A 14,325-nucleotide genomic window follows, 5' to 3' on the forward strand; every position below is an offset into this window, starting at 1 on the left:
TAGCACCAAGTATTTAGTGGCAATGTTGAAAAATGGTTTTGAAATATATTTTGAGAAGTATTTGTGATATAGTTGCACTGTATGTGTTAATGTATTTTATTCTAATGGCTATACTTGTATAAGGATCTCTTTACTGCTATTGGAACGTTTGTACGTTTTACTGGAAAATTGGTTCTGGAGTTGCAATAAGAGGCGTCCTCTCTGTGACGACTTCATGTGTCTCAAGTGAAATAAGACATGATATTACAGATATGAATTTTTGATTAAGTGGATATGTCCTAAGAAATACTGTCAGAACAGCTATATCAGCAAGTTGTCAAATCTCTAAACAGTGCCTTGTTGGTAGGAATCTGTGGTGTAAAAATAGCCAATACAAATGATGACATAATCTCAACAAAATTTGTTCATTTGCTATTAATTTTTGGTGTATATGAGAATAAAAAAATTAGTTTGGGTTGGAAGGGACCTCAAAGATCATCTGTTTCCAGCCCCACTGCCATGGGCAGAGACACCTCCCACTAGACTAGGTTGCTTAAAGCCCCATCCAGCATGCACTTAAACACTTCCAGGGATGGGGCATCCACAGCTTCTCTGGGCAACCTGTTCCAATGCCTCATTAACCTCATAGTAAATAATTTCTTCCCTATATCTAATCTAAATCTACCCTCTTTTAGCTTAAAGATGTTTTTAAACTACCCCTTGTCCTTTCACTACACTTCCTGACAAAGATTCCCTCTCCAGCTTTGTTATAGGCCCCCTGTAGGTACTGAAAGGCATCTATTAGGCCTCCCCACAGCCTTATGTTCTCCAGGCTGAATCCCAACTCCCTCAGCCTGCCTTCATAGGAGAGGTGCTCCAGCCTTTTGAACATCCTCATGGCCCTCCTCTAGACTTGCTCCAAAAGGTCCATGTCCTTCTTGTGCTGGGGACCCCAGGGCTGAACACAGTGTTCCACATAGGGGGTCTCGTGAGAGCAGAGTTGAGGGGGCGAATCACCTCCCTTGCCCTGCTGGCCGTGTTTCTTTTGATGTAGCCCAGGATACAGTTGGCTTTCTGGGCTGCAAGCACAGTTGGCCGGCTCATGTTGAGCTTCTCATCAACCAACACCCCTAAGTTCTTCTCCTCATGGCTGCTCTCAATCCTTTTTCTGCCCAGCCTGTATTTGCATTTCGGATTGCCCTAACCCAGATGCAGGACCTGGCACTTGACTTTGTTGAATTTCATGAGGTTCTCTCAAACCTGCAAGGTCCCTCTGGATGGAATCCCTTCCCTTCCACATGTCAACCTCACCACACACCTTAGTGTCATTGGCAAACTTGCTGAGGTTGCACTTGATTCTACTCTCTGCGTTACCGACAAAGATGTTAAATAGAAAAACTGTAGTAGCAAAATTGTATCCTGAATTCCTGTGTTTATCATTCCTTATCAATTGCCCAGCAATGTGTTCTGCTTTTTTTTTTTTTCTTGTTCAAAAATCATTAGGTTAAAACATTGACTTTTCAAGTTGGACTAATTAAAATTTAACAGTAACAAATGTCAATAGTACTTCTTACTAAACAAAGATTTATAAGTCAAATGGAACTTTGAAATATCCATTTTATTTCTGCTTAGTAATCACTTTAGGCTGTGGGCCAAATATCTGAACTTGCTAGAACACAAACCAATCTACACAGCTTTTTCATGTATCCCCTAGGGTGTTCACTTTTGTCTAAAAATAAATGGACTGATTTGGATTATAGATGTATCATTTAATTTGGATAAAATAAGGAGCTTCCCCTTTCCAAATCTTTGTTCATTTATGAAATATAGTCTAAAGATATTTGCACTGAGATCTGTCTTCTATCCAAAAAACTTCTAAGAAAAGAGATATTTGTATTTGACCATGTTGAGCTTGAATAAATCTACCTAAACACAGAGCTAGGGTTTGCTTGTGATATCCAAAATCACCATCTGCTGCACTGGTCTAAAGGAAGGATTATTGTCACATACTTTTTCACAATAAAAGATACATATATGTATGTGTATATACAAATGTCTGTTTGTCTGTCTATCTTTCTAGCTATCATATGTGTGATACCAACTCTTATTTGATATCAGGACTCAAACTGCATTATCACTTCCTACAGGGCAATAGAATGATTAATTCATTCATTAGTAGACATTGTTGGACTTCAGTTGGTGACAGCAAGGTAATGGTAATAGTGACATAAGGTTTCAGAATACTTTCAGTGTGAAGGTTTAGAACTATGAGGATAAATCAATATGTGAAGTGAGATATATATTTTTCTTTGATCAACATTTTTATACGCTCATTCAGAACACATGTTGTATCTTGTCTAAGGGGAAAAATCTCCTCTTTTTTCTTCTAGAGACATTTATTTTTTCTTTCTAAAGGTTCTTTACTGTCTCTGACTTTTTTGTTTATTCTTGATTTAATCTTTTTTTTTCATGTTTACTTCTTTGTTTCTCAAGAAAAAAAGGATTATCACAACTAGTGAGCAATAGATCATTGATTAAAAAGAAAGTATATGTAAAATAGTACCTAAGGAGTTAATCTGAACAAACTTAAGGTAATGTTACGAGTTACCCCAGAGAACAAACAACAGTATGAAATCACTTACTTTTTTACAATCTATCTTATAAAGATCAACTGTCAATCATATCTGTTTTCCCATCAGGGTCAGTTTAGTCTTGTGTGCATACTGCATGTTTATAAGGTAGGTTTTTGAATTCAGCTGTACCATTCATTAACCAATTAATAAAATAAGAAATTGTTCAAAAACAAAATAAAACAAAAAAAACAACAGATTGACTCCTGACTCTATTTTTCCTTTTCTATTGGTCATTGGGAAATAAGATTTATTTATTTATTTATTCATTCCAACTTGCATAATGTATGCTCTTGTGTGTTTGCCCAACTTTTCTGTTTTCTGGCTTGAACTGAGGATGTGCTTTTATTTTGATTAGAACTAGAGTAGAGAGGATTATATCTGATTTGCATAGCATGTAGAGTTCCAGCATTTCAGATGTTTAAAATATTTGCCATTGCAAAGGAGTCTACTAATTCAACTTTGCTCTTTCAGTAGGCTGAAGAGGGTGTTAAATTTGGCAGAGTCCATGACTTTAAACTGACTCTTTTAATAACAGGCCTAACTCCATAAATTTTTGACAAGTTCTTGTTTTCTCACTAATTCACTCTGCCCCCGCCCCTTTTTTAATTTTTTAATTTTTTTTTTTTGTGGGAAAAGAGCAATCATTTTACAGCTTAGAATTACCACAGGAATGGAAAGAAGACATATTTTTTTCATCATGGATAATTTTTAGTCACAGTTGAGTGAACCCGCCTCCCACTTGTCAACATATTACATTTCTTCTGCAAATCTTTTCCAATGAATCAGAATACAAGAGAGTAAACAGATGTTTGTTGCATGGGTAGGCTTTTGTCTACTTATGTTTTGGGGTAGAGAAAAGATGTGGCTGCTCTTAAGATATGTATGCAAGAAGGCTCCTGGGCAGCTTGACATTACGTGTTTAACAAGATGCAAAAGAGAAGAGTAACACACTGAAAATCAAAGGTTTGGTTCTCCAAACTCTTATTTGGACTGCTAATACCCTTTCAAACTAGTTTTTTTTTTTTTTTTTTTTCCTATGACATTGCTGATTCAACATTTACAGTCCCCTCTGTAACAGTCCTTAGAAAACTCAGGAACAGACATATGAAGTTTGTGCATATGAAGTCAGACCACACTTGGGAACTGGGGAGGATATCCATTGACTAAGAAGCAGGCTAATATATACTGTAAATAGCTAAGGAGTTAAAAAGAAATATTTTGGGAAACTGAGGGGGCTAATATATAATGCACTTAAAGATTTTCCATTCTTTACAAACTGTTTAGCATTAAAATAGTCAGGACTCTGAGCTAAAAGTAATTATAAAATCAGTGTCATTCCCTGATAGAGTCATTGGCTTTCAGTTCTTACAAGTTAAGAAAGAAGGGCTACCTGATTGGTGTGATAGAAAGATCATTGTCACTGGTGAAAGCAGGACTGGCTTTATGTACAGGCAAATGCACAGGAAAAGTAGACACTAAACTACTGGGAATTTCAAAAATTGTGTTTGACTTGCAGCTTGATCTAGCCAAAGCTCTGGAAATTCAGGCTGCTTGAGATGGGTATGTACAAGGAGATGGGGACAAACAATTGCAGAGGTATTAATTTCTTGTCCTTTATCCATTCAGGGGCAGAAGCAGCAGCAAGCCTGTCTCACCAAGTCCTTTCTCTACCAGCTTTGCCCATTACCCATTTCAGATCAGGAGTAGCTTGGCTCAAGCTCTCCATTTTGGAATATTAACCTTTGATTCTCCTGGGAAGCTGTGAACCAGCTCTGGGTGAGGATTGGCATAATATAACCACCCTGACTGAAAGCAGACATTGGCTCATCATGTTTTTAATGCAGTCATATTTACACTCTACACATTTAAAGTTGATCCAAGACCCATTGAAATCAGTGGGAGGCTTTCACTTGGCTTCAATGAGCCCTTGTTCAGGCCCTTAATTAGTTATACTTCCATTATTGCTCAGCAGGAGTCTAAAGACAGAACCTTGTACATTCCTGCCTCTTTTTTTCTTGAGAACACTCCTGTTATTGAAACATGATGTGATGAACCTCCCTAAGGTACAGTAAAAAGGGCTTTTCTTATTTTTTTCCCTTCATGGTTACACAGAAGCTTATAACTCCTTTTGCTTTTCTTTTGTTTGTTCAAATTCCCTCCCACAGTAAGCACACTAATTACCTACTCCTTAAGCCTTCCTACTTTCAGTTAAGCAACCTTACTGGAAAGGACTAGTAACAAGAGAGACTTCAGGATCTAGACTTCAGCAAAATGCAGTTTAATATGTAAAAACATCTGAGTGACATGGGTTCTGTTATCACACTTTGAAAAGTTACATTGAGACTGATGAGCCTAAAATTTCTAGTGCAAGTCTGTGGGAGTTACAAGTGCAACTCAGGCTAGTGAGTTCTAGCAGAGTATAATCTTCATAACTGTAATCCCACATAACTCTGCAAAGCTTGCTCCAGGAGTAAAATTATTTTTGAAAAAGATTTTGAAAGACAAAGGTGAAGACATTCTAAACCTCAATGAAACAAATCAACAATTCCAGTCACACACATCATAATATATTTTTCAAACTAAAGATTTTATTTATTTTTATTTTTAACTCTGTTAGATTCCCAGAGAGTCAGGTTGTGTTTGCTTAGGCTGGAGTGGTCCCCATTGGGAATATACTGTGTAGTATGTCAGGGTGAGCATTTATAGGAGGCTTTCTCTCCTGCACTAAGGCACTGTGTAAACACTCTCAGGACAGCCTTCACTTCAGACACCTGAAAATTAAGCATCTACTTATGCTGAAATTAAGCATTCTACTTCTGCACAGCTTTACTCCTTCCTAAAGATGGCGTGGGGAATCACTCTCTGTCTCTTTTGATTGGTTAGATGGGGAATTCAGACAAAGGTCTGAACCCAGAGATCTAACTTGTTGGCAGTATGGTGAGAGATGAGAAGTCATCCTTCATTTCATGAGGTGCAGTAAATATCTTCACAAGCCCCAAATACATAGTCTTTTCAGTCCTGTTTGACATGATCTTCTTCATAGTAAAAATATGGTTCAATATGTGTAAGTGTGTTAGAGGCTGCCTGGGGTAACCACAAGGAGAAAGCAAGATTATGGACACCCTTGTCAAGAAAGTGTAAACCTGCGATCCCAATGCCTGGAAAACTCCCAGTCTATCTATGGTGTTATCAATACAGAAAGTTTTGGGTGCAATGGCTAGGAATATATGTCCCCAAGAGGAAAAATCATCTCACACACCAAATACATATGCGTTGCAGTATTTGAAGCATAACCTGTTACAGCAGAAAGACAACCATCTGGCCCACCATTTATGGGCACTGCATTTTTACTGTCAGTTTTTAAAAAGTTATCTTAACACCCACCTCCAGGCTAAGTCTTTGCGTATGCAGCTCTATTCTAAAAACATTTGCTTTCTCAGCTGGTGAACTTGCTTCTCTTCTCCTCATCTCTCTTGCTATTCTTTCATGTTGCTGGTGCAAGATGAGACACCGAAAACGGCTGCAAGATATGTATGTGTATGTCTTCAGAGGGGGTGAGGAGAGGTGGCTCATGCCTTTGTAGTATCTAGAAGAGCTTTAAAAAGGGTTTTCATGACGCAGTCTGAATGTGACCATAAATTGAAATTAAAACCTAAGGTATCACAGTATCACAGTATCACAGATTTCTAGGTTGGAAGAGACCTCAAGATCATCGAGTCCAACCTCCGACCTAACACTAAGTACTCCACTAAACCATATCACTAAGCTCTACATCTAAACGTCTTTTAAAGATCTCCAGGGATGGTGACTCCACCACCTCCCTGGGCAGCCCGTTCCAATGCTTAATAACCCTTTCGGTAAAGAAGTACTTCCTAACATCCAACCTAAAACTCCCCTGTCGCAACTTTCGCCCATTCCCCCTCGTCCTGTCACCAGGCACGTAGGAGAACAGACCAACCCCCACCTCTCTATAGCCTCCTTTAAGGTAACTGTAGAGAGCGATAAGGTCGCCCCTGAGCCTCCTCTTCTCCAGGCTGAACAAGCCCAGCTCCCTCAGCCGCTCCTCGTAAGACTTGTTCTCCAGACCCCTCACCAGCTTGGTCGCCCTTCTCTGGACTCGCTCGAGCGCGTCCATGTCCTTCCTGTAGCGAGGGGCCCAAAACTGAACACAGTACTCAAGGTGCGGCCTCACCAGAGCCGAGTACAGGGGCACAATCACTTCCCTAGACCTGCTGGCCACACTGCTTCTTATACAGGCCAGGATGCTGTTGGCCTTCTTGGCCACCTGGGCACACTGCTGGCTCATATTCAGCCGACTATCAACCAATACTCCCAGGTCCTTCTCGGCCAGGCAGCTTTCCAGCCACTCATCTCCCAGCCTGTAGCTCTGCTTGGGGTTGTTGCGCCCCAGGTGCAGGACCCGGCACTTGGCCTTGTTGAACTTCATACAGTTGACCTCAGCCCATCGCTCCAGCCTATCCAGATCCTCCTGCAGAGCCTTCCTGCCCTCGAGCAGATCGACACACGCACTTAGCTTGGTGTCATCTGCAAACTTACTGAGGGTGCACTGGACGCCCTCATCCAGATCATCGATAAAGATATTAAAGAGGACCGGCCCCAGTACCGAGCCCTGGGGGACACCACTAGTGACCGGCCTCCAACCAGATTTGACTCCATTCACCACAACTCTCTGGGCCCGGCTATCCAGCCAGTTTCTAACCCAGCAAAGCGTACGCCAGTCCAAGCCCCGAGCAGCCAGTTTCTTGAGGAGAATGTTGTGGGGAACGGTGTCAAAAGCCTTACTGAGGTCAAGGTAAACCACATCCACAGCCTTTCCCTCATCCACCAAGCGCGTCACTTGGTCATAGAAGGAGATCAGGTTCGTCAAGCAGGACCTGCCTTTCATAAACCCATGCTGACTGGGCCTGATCGCCTGCTTGCCCTGCAAGTGCCGCGTGATGACCCTCAAGATAATCTGCTCCATGAGCTTTCCTGGCACTGAGGTCAAACTAACAGGCCTATAGTTCCCCGGGTCTGCCCTGCGGCCCTTCTTATAGATGGGCGTCACATTGGCTAGCCGCCAGTCAACTGGGACCTCCCCCGATAGCCAGGACTGCCGATAAATGATGGAAAGCGGCTTGGCCAGCTCCTCCGCCAGTTCTTTCAGTACCCTCGGGTGCATCCCATCCGGCCCCATCGACTTGTGCACATCCAAGGTCCGTAGCAGGTCGCCAACCATTTCCTCATGGATAGCGAAGGCCACATCCTGCTCCCCATCCCCTTCCACCAGCTCAAGGCACTGGGTATCCAGAGAACAACCGGTATTGCCGCTAAAGACCGAGGCAAAGGCGGCATTAAGCACCTCAGCCTTTTCCTCATCCTTAGTAACTAGGTTTCCCCTCGCATCCAGTAAAGGATGGAGATTCTCCTTAGTCCTCCGTTTCACGTTGATATATTTGTAAAAGGATTTTTTGTTGTCTTTAACGGCAGTAGCCAGGTTGATCTCCAGATGAGCTTTGGCCTTTCTAATTTTCTCCCTGCACAGCCTCGCTACATCCTTGTAGTCCTCCTCAGTGGCCCGCCCTTTTTTCCAAAGATTATAAACCCTCTTTTTTCTGCTAAGCACAAGCCGCAACTCTCTGTTGAGCCAGGCCGGTCTTCTTCCACGCCGGCTCGTCTTTGGGCACGTGGGGACGGACCGCTCCTGTGCCATCACGATTTCCTTCTTGAGGAACGCCCAGCCTTCCTGGACTCCTCTGCCCTTCAGAACCGCCTCCCAAGGGACTCGGCCAACCAGCGTCCTGAGCAGCTCAAAGTCAGCCCTCCGGAAGTCCAATACAGCAGTTTTACTGGTCCCCTTCCTGGCCTCGCCAAGAATAGAGAACTCTACCATTTCGTGGTCACTCTGCCCAAGACAGTTTCCGACCACCACATCTCCCACCAGTCCTTCTCTGTTTGTGAAGAGAAGGTCTAGTGGGGCACCACCCCTGGTAGGTTCACTGACCAGCTGCGTCAGGAAGCTATCTCCCACGCTCTCCAGAAACCTCCTAGACTGCTTTCTCTGTGCCGTGTTGTGTTTCCAGGATATGTCCGGGAAGTTGAAGTCCCTCACGAGGACAAGCGCCGACCATTTTGCAACTTCTGTCAGTTGCCTATAAAACTCCTCATCCGTCTCCTCATCCTGGTTCGGCGGTCTATAACAGACCCCGACCAGGATGCTAGCCTTGCCGGCCTTCCCGCGGATCCTAACCCACAGGGATTCAACCTTATCATTCCCAGCCTGGAGTTCCACAACATCAAAAGATTCTCTAATGTAGAGAGCCACGCCACCACCCCCTCTGTGCTGCCTGTCCCTCCTGAAGAGCCGATAGGCAGGCAATACTTGTACAGGTAATACTTGTACAAAAAGGTATCTTCTGATAACTGTATACAATTTACCTAATAGACATATTGAAGTACTTTTTATGTGAACACAACCTAATAAAGCATTTTCAAAGCTCAAACTTAACCTGGCACTTCATCTACTACCCTTCATGCCAGTTGTTTTCACTGATTCTGTATTTTTTGCTTTCTCTAAATAATACACTGCTTGCTAGCTGACAAAAGACACTAATTCTCAAGGAAGGATTTTATTGTTTCTTCTTATTTCATAACATCACTGAGGAATCCTAGATGGTAAGAAATAAATCTTCCTGTTGTTTTAAAATTTCAGGTAATTCTACTGCAATAAATTCTATTACACGTAATTGTACCTGAAAAATAGACATCTGCCTGCACAGTTAGGCTGTAAGTTGTAGTTTGAGCTGTGCTAATTGCTTATTACAATGTATGAGAGGAAATGGAAGGCTTGAGAACAGAAAGCTGGCTGGAAGTGTTCCCCTATGATCCACACTAAATTTTCCACATTGTCAATGGACTTCAGGACATTTGCCCTATTCTTTGAGGTATATGGTTCTTTCTTCTCCAAATACGCAAATCAGACTGTAGTTATTGAATAAGATAAGAAGTCACAGTAGCTGAGCTCTGATAATTGGCAGGGCTAATCAGGTCATCCTCTAACATCTGAACAAAAAATGAAGAATCTTAATTAGAAACACATGCTGGGGCTTGGCATCTTCTATGTTTCCATTATAATGCAGGCTCAATGGCAGCAGCACACAAGAACAGTTCAACATTCTACAAGAACAAAACACACTGCCTTTTTAAACACAGAAAACAATCGCAGTCATCAACTGGAATTGCTTTACCCCTATTAGATTTCTGAATTTTTGAAGATTTTGCAATATCTGTGCATCAGAGATGCATTGCTTGCTTTTTAATTGAGAAGGGTGATCTGTTAAGAAGAACATGGTGGCAGCATTATCTTCCCTCAAATTTTCTGTAATAAATGAATTGGGGCAGTAAAAATCTTGCAGTCAGTTGTGTTGGATAAATCCTTTGAGACAATAAGGTTATTTTTTTTTCTCTGTTTTAGCTCTGTATCTCAGGTTATTGTCTTGTCTTTCAGGTGTTCACTGGTAATGGACTCATCCATGTTTACGAAGCATGCATGACAGAACTGTAACACTACCAGCATCATGAGGGGCTAACAATGTCAGACACACATGCCTTGATTGCCTTTTAAATAATGCTACATGGATGAACCTGCCTGCCTATATGTGAGCTGATTCAGCATCTCCACATAGCTCTATGGTCTGCTGTGTTATCACCTCTTCAGATAGGCAGATCATACCTAGAAATTGACTGTCACAGGAAGGGTGACTCTTGCAAACTCAGTTACAGTCAGGCTGCTGAATTTTTTGTCCTTTGAATTTATACACTAGTGCATGCATGCACAGAGATAGCTTTGCATGTGCTGATGTACGCAAACATGTGGGCAAACATGCACATGCTGTCCGTCTGTCCGTCCGTCCATCCATCCATCCATCCATCCATCCATCATTTAATTTGCATTTTTATTTTACTACACACATTTTCCTCGTTATTCCTACTGATGATTTTTGTGAATTCCTTTCTTTTTTCCATATTGACTCCTGAATTCCCTTCATGGCAAGTTTATAGAAAAGCCAATGTATGGCAAAAGAATTTGAGGAAAATTCTTCTCTCCAGACAACAATATATATTTCTTATGCATGTTGTATTTTACTTATGAGTATAGTATCTCTAGTATGCTTGCAAGGGATATTATGCTGACAGTACCAGTGAAAAATATAAGAATGATTCACATTGAAAATTGGTGAGGAAAATTTGCTATTTACAGTGAAACAAAGTCCTCCACAGACTTCTGACTATATAACCTTTAATATAGAAAAACAGTTAATAAGAGTTGCTTGTAGATTTGCAATGTTGAAGCAGAGACATGGAACTGAATCTATAATGGCATTGGGAGGCTTTCATCATTTTCAGAACTGACAAAAAATAGTGGATATTAAAATATTTCATCTTGGCTTATTATGAACTGGCATTTCTCTGTACTTACTAATAACTGAATGTATTGTGGCTTAAAAAAGCTTCAGTGCAGCATACTTGAAGGTAGATACAGCTAGCTACAAAACACTGGGGAGAAAGGGAAATTATGACAAAATGCATGTATCTGCATATGAACTACTAGGTCATATGGTCTAGAAGGAGTGATAATATGGGTTTGTTTTAAGGTTCTGGTTTATACCTAGCTTAGGCCAGCATATCCTGGAAGCCTTTGCCATATCTAATCAATGTGGAATTATTTGACAATTTAATTTCATGTTTGTAATTAATCGCAGTTCAGTTAGAACCATAGATATCTCTGATGCAGTGGAGGAAGATGTGTATAATGAGAAACAACCGAGAGAATTTAAAGTCAGACAAATAGAAACAAAAAGAGAAGCACAAATGTTTAGTAATATTTGTGTAATAACCTGTGGGCACAGCTGCCAGGTATGATGTGGATTTACCACTTCTTGAGTTCTGATAAAACCTGAAAACAGCCTGGAAAAAATATGCTTTTGGCAAAGACAAGCCACTAGGCTAGGATTATTTGGTATGGACTGATTTTTATAAAAGTAAGAACAAATGAATGAATGATGATGTCTACTCTTAACAATAATAGAAAAAAAATGTATATTTGAGTCATGTGTTTCCCTTAGTTCACAGGCCCTGGCCCCAGAAAGCAGAATTTTATCTACGGTCTTAACAGACCAGGGAAAAAAGTACTGGCTGCTATTAATGTTTGAGGTTTGACTGCAGATTCATGGGAAGCATGGAATTTGTGTTACCAGATGTCCTAGGGACTTCAGTCCTGTGTGCCAACAGTTAAGCATCTTTCTCTAAATCCACATTCATCCTAGAGGAGAGAGGGGATCTAAACAAATTTCTTAAGTTGCCTTTGAATCACCTGATTTTAGGGAGTTCTCAAATGTGTAACTATAGGAACATTTAATGCAATTATATCTCTCTTTTCATTAGATAGAAGTCCCTCCTAGGTTCCAGGGTGACACTTTTATGTTTTTTCAACTAATTAATCACCTCTTTTGTTGAGATATATTTTTATTTTTCTGCCCACTGAACATCAAGTTCTTCAGTTTGGTATTGAATTACCTGCTGGAATGGTCCCCAGCTTCTGGGAGTTTGGAATAACATTGTTATTTACTTTAATTTGGGATTAAATATAGGTTCAAGTCACATGAAACCATGCAGTAATCTAAAAATATGTCTTGCAGAGTTTTGTCTATGAAAGATGTAAACTAAATATACAGATCTATGATAAATCTAGTATATTTCTTCTAGATTTATGAAAAGAATATCCAGTTTTGGTATTTGTATTTGACAGTTATTCTCCACACTACGTGTCCAGTAAAATCTGAAAAAGAGTTAGTTACAACATATCCTCATATCAGGACCATATTACTTCAAGTTCATTTTCATAAAGTACAAAGCTGCTTGAAAACCTTAGTAGTAGTACAGGCAGATATTTCACAAATGATTCATGAGGCTACAAAGAATGTATTCTCCCAAACTGTTTTTGAAGAGCTATTTTACCACACCATTCTGCCTTTAAAATATCTATTTCTCCCAATTATAGAAGGTTGTTACTGCTGGCAAGGTCCAGCATACTAAACAAAGGCTAAAAGGCAGGACCTCCTGTATTCTAGCATCAACTTACCATATCACTTTAGTATCAGGTCTCTTTCCTTTCATCAGAATGCTGCAAATTAAACTTTCAGCGGAACTTTCTATGCACACATTTACCACAGATAATATATTCACCAAGCCTGCAGAAGGTACAGAAATCTTAGGTGGCAATTGTGGTGGCATTTCACCTAGTTTTTTTTCTTTCTAAATGATGATGCCACTTCTCCTTCTGCAGACAACGAAGGCAGAAATAAGCAGGCAACAGGCAGGCACTTTCAGGGATCATTTCAACCCACTGAAAATGGGATTTGAGACAGGAAGTGTTTATTTCCTCTTCACTGACTGCAGAGGAAGCAGTCGAGCTTACGCTAAATTCCTAATTTTCAGAGAACTGCTGTTTCTGAAATGGCTGGTTGCTACTAAGATATACTTTAAATGATGACAATTATTGACCATTTTATTATGCATTCTTGATGAAATACTAGTACAGAGTACTTACATTCTCTTTTCCGGGGTCAAAAAGGAATAGTTGGCATGATTCAAATCAATATGCTTCTTAGGTCTCTTAGATCCAAGATCTACATGTGTAAGTAAAAAAAATGTGCATGAATGTTGTTGCCACTTGAACTCAGTTGGCTGTAATTTTAAACTGTTAGAAGGCCAATGAGCATAATGTTGGCCTAGACCAACAAGCAGTCTCCCACTCTCAAGTATTGTCTGGGAGATAACATGGGCCCGAGCTCATCCCTGACAAACAATATGGACATAACTATAACTTTTGGAAACTGAGAGGGTCTGGTGCTAGTGCCTCAGTGCCAGAGGTTAGTCCCAGGCATGCTTAATTTATGATGACAGTGACTTACTTATATATGCTCCCTCTTTATGAGATTTTTAGCATTAGTATAATCTTTCTGTTGGGCTCTGTCAAAGTAACTTTACATGTCCTACAGGCATTAGGGGGATGGGGGATGTTTATATTCCAAGTCATATAAAATTGCTTTTAACATATTACAGGTGTCCTACTCATTCTGGGAAGCTAGCACCTTTATATATATATAATTGGAAATTGAGTTCATTCCATATTCTTTTTACTTTTTATTTCACTCAGCTTTCATTTTGTGGGAGAAAATAAAGTGTCTACAGTACTGGCTACATGAGGAACAAGGGCCATTTAGTTGAAAGATATCAATTTATTCCTCAATTTCAGAAAAACACTTTTAAGTGGTAAAGTTTGAACAAACATCGTCTTTCTGCAAACACTATAGTAAAAACCATTAAAATTGCTCAGAGCGTCAGATCATTGTTCCACTTAGCCATTCCCCTTCTCCCTTGAATCACGATTCTTTTTTTCTAGTTACTAATCTCCAATTTTATTGCTGGAACACCCACCTATAGGATTTACATTATATAGCACTGTCTAGTACTTTATCACATGATCTTACAACTTAAAGTGCAGATTGCAGAAGCAGTAAGCTGCTCATTGTTTATTTTTGGGCTTCTTATTTTTTCTTTCCTACTGACAATTAATTAAAATGGAAGACAAGTGATGTCTAATGTCCAGTGAACCTTCTGCTTCTTTGTATTGTATCAGTGACACATTCCT

General features: G+C 40.3%; 1 protein-coding gene across 5 annotated transcripts in view; it reads right to left on the bottom strand.

Moving 5' to 3' along the window:
- Positions 1 to 14,325, bottom strand: part of KCNJ6 (potassium inwardly rectifying channel subfamily J member 6) — a 166,335-nt gene that overhangs the window by 131,479 nt on the left and 20,531 nt on the right. For 3 of the 5 annotated variants that reach the window (XM_048071456.2, XM_066978788.1, XM_066978798.1), the window contains exon 2: positions 13,222 to 13,300. The exons of the other annotated variants lie outside the window; for them this stretch is intronic. The gene's annotated coding sequence lies outside the window, so the exon portion shown is untranslated. The remainder of the gene's footprint in view (positions 1 to 13,221; positions 13,301 to 14,325) is intronic. 5 annotated transcript variants of the gene reach the window in all.

This window comes from Anser cygnoides, chromosome 1 (genome assembly GCF_040182565.1).
Source record: "Anser cygnoides isolate HZ-2024a breed goose chromosome 1, Taihu_goose_T2T_genome, whole genome shotgun sequence".
Classification (NCBI taxonomy): Eukaryota; Metazoa; Chordata; class Aves; order Anseriformes; family Anatidae; genus Anser; species Anser cygnoides.